Below are 6,789 nucleotides of genomic sequence, written 5' to 3'. Positions count from 1 at the left end.
GACCACACTGGTCCTATTAAGTGAAGATGATTCCTATTTTATGACATTCATCGTTTTGAGACTATGGTTCTTTGCCCTTCCTCTGAAGTTCACATGCTTTCAAAACATCACTCTCTCCCCATCCACATCTCTACCTTTTGCTGACCTTCACATCACACTTTCACAGTGATTAAAGATTTTGGCACAGGGTTATGGATTATTTCTCTCTGTTATGAGTCTTATCATTTTGGGTCACCTTTATTGTCAGAATAGGGTAGTCATACAACACTAGTTTTTATTTTTTAAAATATATTTTTATTGATTTCAGAGAGGAAGGGAGAGGGAGAGAGAGATGGAAACATCCATGATGAGAGAGAATCATTGATTAGCTGCCTCCTGCACGCCCCATACTGGGGATTGAGCCCCCAACCGGGGCATGTGCCCTGACCAGGAATCAAACTGTGACCTCCTGGTTCATAGGTCAATGCTCAACTACTGAGCCACGCCGCCCAGGCAACGCATTTGTTTTTAAATTCCTTGACACCCGCCACTGCAGCTACACATTCCCATGGCCGCATACTAGATCTTCTTTTCACTCATAATGGCTCTACTCACATATCTCATACTATGACCAGTCTCAAATCTTTCCACATCTCCTATTCTAATTCTCTTTGAACGTGTCCTTACAACTTCTAAAAAGCATTTGTCTTCTTGACCTCATCCCTCATCTAGTTTGTTAGCTCCTTGCTCATTTTGTTTTTTGATCCTTTCCTTATCCAGTTTTCTTATGAGGTCAGTTGTTTCAATCATTTTCTCCTTCACATTCCTTCCACTCTATGACCTTATTACACAGCATCTCTTCTGCCAGTTTCTGAATGTGGATCAACTCAACCATCTGCTTTTTCCGATCTGCTCTTGGGCAGCCAAGAAAATTGTGTAACTGTACTTTCTAATTTGCTGCATTATTTAGGATTTCTACCTCAGCTAGTTGACTCACATACCCATTTCCTAAAGTGGCTATGTCAAATATTTACTACTGTCTTCCAGCCACTACTCCACGCCATCTTCCTCTCTCTCAGATGATCAAGTCCTATGTTTTATAGCAAAAGTAGAGGGCACGATGTCTGAACTCCATTACAGCTCTCCTTTTCATCCTACACTCAGCAATCTTCCCTTCTTATCTCAGTGGACAACAAAGTTTTCCAAAAGCAAACCTAGGATTTGTTCCAGAGGCCTCTCTTCTTTCCTCAATATTTCTCTCTACTTCCCCTTCCTCAGAAAACATGCTCGGATTTTCTGCATTAAAAAAAAGAAATATCCCTTAATACTGCCTTCCTATAAAACTACAGCTCTTTGATTTCCTTCATCCTCAACTTCCTGAGTCTGCTACCCTTACTATATTTCTTAAGTACCATTCAATCCTCAAGATATTTGGCTTACATGATAACAAGGAACCTGTCTGTACTCAATAATGTTCATAGTAGCCTCCTAATGGTTAATCCCAATGCTTTTTAAAAGTTCTTTCCTATTTGAACTCTCTAGTAGGTTGGATATTGTTCACCACAACCTACTTGAATAGAAATCCTCCCTTCCCTTGGATTACATGACACCATTATCTTCTAATTTTATGCTTCCTTTTTCCCCTCTCTTTTTCAGCCTCTTGAATGTATCTCTTAACCTGCCTGTTTCTTTGAATATTCAACTTCCTACTGTTTCTTGACAACTTTCTACACATTCTCTTAGAAAATATCATCTACTCTCATGACTTTTTAAAAAATATATACTTCAGTAGTTTAAGTATACTTTCATTGTTGTGTGACAGATCTTCAGAACTTTGTTTTAATCTTTCATGACTAAAACTCTATACCCTTTAAATAACAATACTCCATTTCCCTTCCCCCGGCCCTTGCAATCTCCATCCTACTTTCTGTTTCTATAAATTTGACTACTTTATATATCTCATGTAAGTGGAATCATACAGTATTTTTCTTTTTGTGAGCAGTTCTCTTCACTTAGCATAATGTCCTCAAGGTTTACTCATGTAGCATGTAACAGGATTTTCCTTTCTTTCTAAGGCTGAATAATATTCCACTGTGTGCATATACATTTTGTTTTTATTAATCTTTGGATGGACATTTGGGCTGTGTCCACTACTTGGCTATTGTGAATAATGCTGCTATAAACATGAGTGTGCAAATATCTCTTTGAGATCCTGCCTTCAATTCTTTTGGCTATATACCCAGAAGTGGAATTGCTAGATCATATGGTAGTTCTATTATTAATTTTTGAGGAACCATCATACTATTAAATTTGGTGACTTTAGCTATCACATATATGCAGCTAACTTCCAAATCTATATTCCCTGCCCTAATCTCTTATGTCTCCTGAACTATAAAGATATGGGCTTATAAACAAAGGAACATGTTTTATCTTTCTATTTCCTGTTTCCTAGTACTGGGGGTATAGTTGATTCTAAATAAATTCTTATTTATAAGTTTGTGTCTTTTCAATTCTGACTGTGTCTAACAAAGAACTCCTAGGAGAGCTGAAGTCCAATTTTTTTTCTCTCTACTAATTATTGTAGAAAATTACAACAGGATAAATCACTGTTGTAAGCTTAACAGTAGCCACCTTGCAATATACTTATCTGTTTGCTTATAATGTCTACCACTGCTTTGCACATATTAGGTAGTAAGTATCTGGTTAATTAAATAATCTCAAATATTAATTAGGCTGAGAGTAGCAATGGCCCAAATTGCATAATTTTTCTCATTTCTAAATTAAAATATCAAGGAAAACAGAGGAGAAAATAAGGAGTTAGTACTAGTGTGTCTTTACTATACCTCTACACATATTTTAGGATAAATGAAAATTATGGGATATATACTGATGAACTTTATTCTGATAATATAACTTCAGTAAATAAGAATCTGCCAACAACAATTTTTTTGGAAAAGTTTAGCAAATTTATAATACCACTGAAAAGAAAAATGTTTTTAAAAAAATCTTTGAGGATACCCATCATTATTATTTATGAGATGATGAAAGAACACCGAGTAACACTTAAAATAATATTCTGAAATCACCTTGAAACTAAAATTAGGCTCAGGTTTATAATGGAAAAAACCACTACCAAAAACCAAGGTGATTGAAGGCACAAAATTTAATCATTACTTAAGACAGTAAGACTCTCTTGCTAGTAAATACAGCTTTAAAACTTGCAGTAACTTCTGCCAACTCAGAACCCTGAGAAAATAAGTCACTTTCTTTATAGTAGGCAGAAGAAGAAAAAAAGGATATTATCAACACTGTAAAAGGAATGCAGAGTGGCAAAGGCTCAAAGTGGACCTGGCAGACTATGAACACTGGGATCGCCAAGGAAACATGGAGCTATGGGATGGCAAAGGGCTGAGTGAAACGCCTGAAGCTCATTCTAACTTTTAAAAAATTGAAATCTAAGCTTTTAAAACTCTAAGTTTTTAAAAACCAAATGAAAACTCATGAGATGCAGAAAGAATTTAGTTATTTTGAAGAGTAATTCACATGCAAGTTGAATTAAAAGAGACAATTGTAGCTTAAATGAATACAAACCTAAACATTTTTTCCAGTTCCTCTGATTAAAGTTTAAACAACTCCTTCTAATTTACAGGGTTCAGTTTTCAGACTTCCACAAAATGATAGTGCTGAGCAGGATCTTAGAATTGTCAAGTACAAACCCCTCCCTGTTGGGATGAGTCCTGGAGGGCTTGAGATCACCTATGGTAGTATAACACAACACCCGTGGGGAAAACTGAGACTACAACAGAGGCCTCTTGACGCTTGGTTCAGTTCTCAGATGCTAAAAGTGCCCGTTAAAATGCAGGTTTTCAGGCCCCTTCTCAGAATTTCTGATTCAGTAGGTCAAGGGTGAGAGGCAGGAATACAGTTTTTACGTGGAGGGCAACTATCTTGATGCAGTAGTAAGCAAATGTCAGAACATTTTCAACATCTGGCTTACGGAAGATAAGTATGCATATAATGAAAATAAACCAAAGCCATGAGAACTACCTGAATGCAATCAGGAGAGAGGATAATCTAGGCACTGAGCAAACTAAACTCTGAAGATGATTACATCTTCTCAGGGGACTGCACAGTAAGTTAAAAGTGCCTGCCTGGCTGATGTGATTTAGCGGTTGAGCATCAACCCAGGAACCAGTTTGATTCCTGGTCAGGGCATATGCCCAGGTTGTGAGCTCTTGTAGGAGGCAGCTGATCGATGATGTTTCTCTCTCATCAATGTTTCTATTTCTCCCTTCCTCTCCCTTCCTCTCTCTAAAAAATCAATAAAAATATTCTTAAGCCGAAACCGGTTTGGCTCAGTGGATAGAGCATCGGCCTGCGGACTGAAAGGTCCAAGGTTCGATCCCGGTCAAGGGCATGTACCTTGGTTGCGGGCACATCCCCAGTAGGAGATGTGCAGGAGGCAGCTGATCGATGTTTCTCTCTCATTGATGTTTCTGACTCTCTATCTCTCTCCCTTTCTCTCTGTAAAAAATCAATAAAATATATTTTTAAAAAATATTCTTAAAAGAAGTGCCTGGAGTACAAAGTGTGTCTTAGTTTATCTATGTTAGTACAAAACTAAGTGAAGAGTATCTCAAAGTTGGATCCAAGGATGGCATTTTTGCTAGTATGGTCAGACATTCACTAAAAATCTCCCTACAATTTCAGATTAAAAAAAGTCTGCAATTACTTTCCCAACCTCAACTGTTTATGACAGTATTAGCTAATGGTTCTCAGATACTGTTACATAGGGTGTGGTGCATTTTCAACATAAATTGCTCTTTTCACATTCAGATAAAAAGCTGATGCAATAGGTCAAATTTTATTAAAGCTTAAGGAAAAAAAATGCTGGCTAACCCAGTGCAAATAATTCATTCAATGGAAAAGCCCAATAAAAGGAAGTAGGGCCATATTTATCATGAAGTTGGCTATTTTTGATGCAGCCCACAGAACTGCTTTATTTTGTATTAAATATAGAGGAATCTAATAGAGCTTGTTGCATAAAAATTCATATTTACAAGTAACATAAAGACATTTTTATTTGGTTCACAAGGTTTGTTTTACAAAGGACTCAATTCAGGTTTTCTTAGATGAAGTAGTTTTTCCCTTCTGTATTTTAAGAATGACTTGTTTTTTATATACCTTTTTAAGGTACACAGCTATTACATAAGTTATACTGTACTAGAAAGATACTATAAAGTGAACCTTAAGATAACATAAAGTGACTATCCTATATAATAAAGAGCTAATATGCTAATTAGACCAAACGGCAGAACAACTGCCCAGACAACTTCTGGGCGAAGCCGGGGCTGCAAGGGCCAAGGGGGACTACTGTAGTGTCCTTTGGCCTCTGATTATGTTGCCTTTTCCTTATGTTTTCTCAAAATTCTGACTTTGGTCTTCTAAAGTTTACTCTGCAGGATTTCATTCACTCCTGGAGTGTGAAGAACCTTTATGCCAACCTCAGAAGTTTAGACTTTGCCCTGTAGATTAAAAAAAAAAAAGATTTATAAGTTTCTGAACAGTAGAATATCATAGGGAAAGGAATGTTCTAGGAATATTACCTTCAAGATTGTCTGCAAGAAAGGATTAGAGAAAGGAGAGATAGGAGGAAGAATAACTAGGGGATTATCAAAATGGACATTTAAAGTCATCACAGTGTGACTTCAGAATGAAAATATTAGTTTTCTAGTTTTTCAGAAACTAGTCTTATTTCAGTGAATTAATAGGTAAGGACTCAGAGATCTATTATTTTATCATGTGGGCTTTTAAAAATATTTTCCTTGATTTCAGAGAGAAAGAGAGAGAGATAGAAACATCAATGATGAAAGGGAATCATTGATCGGCTGCCTCCTGCATGCCCACCCACTGGGGACCGAGCCCGCAATCTGGGCTTGTGCCCTTGACCAGAATCGAACCTGGGACCCTTGAGTCCGCAGGCTGACACTCTATACACTGAGCTAAACCGGCTAGGGCTGCCCCTTTTTGAACTGGATTGTCTTCCTGTTGTTGAGTTGCATAAATTCTTTATATATTTTGGAGATTAACACCTTATCAGGTGTATTGTTGGCAAATAGGTTCTCCTATTCAGTGGGTTCTTTTTTCATTGTGTTGATAGTTTCCTTTGTTGTGTAAAAGCTTTTTAATTTGATATAGTCCCATTTGTTTATTTTCCCCTTGTGTCCCTTGCCTGAGGAGATAAACCAGGTATTGGCAAAAATATTGCTACAAGATGTTTGAAATTTTACTGTCTATGTTTTCTTCTAGGATTTTTGTAGGTCATGACTTATATTTGCCTTTTATCCATTTTGAGTTTATTCTTGTGTATGCTGTAAGTTGGTGGTCTAATTCATTTTTTTTGTATGTATCTGTCCAATTTTCTCAACTCAATGTATTGAAGAGACTGTCTTTACTCCATTGTATGCTCTTGAGTCCTTTGTCAAAATATTCATTGACCATAAAGTCATGGGTTTATTTCTGGGCTCTATGCTTTCTTCCATTGAACTATATGCCTGTTCTTATGCCAGTACCAGGCTCTGCGGAACTGAGCATGCTGGTCCACTCTCCAGGATGATGCTGTAACAACAGAGTGCTCATCCCTGGGAAGGTGGTGTCTGGGTCTCCCGGCGACTGAATCCCCACTGACCTTCACCACCCTATGCTTTTTGGGCTCTTCTTCCTATCTCTGTTGCTCTGAATTGGGGGTCCCTGTATGGGGTTGAGACCCCATGCTCAGGGGAACAGGGCGTTTTACAGCCGATATCCTTC

Source organism: Myotis lucifugus, unplaced genomic scaffold (genome assembly GCF_000147115.1).
Source record: "Myotis lucifugus unplaced genomic scaffold, Myoluc2.0 scaffold_22, whole genome shotgun sequence".
Lineage (NCBI taxonomy): Eukaryota > Metazoa > Chordata > Mammalia > Chiroptera > Vespertilionidae > Myotis > Myotis lucifugus.
Note: the sequence above shows the minus strand (reverse complement) of the source record.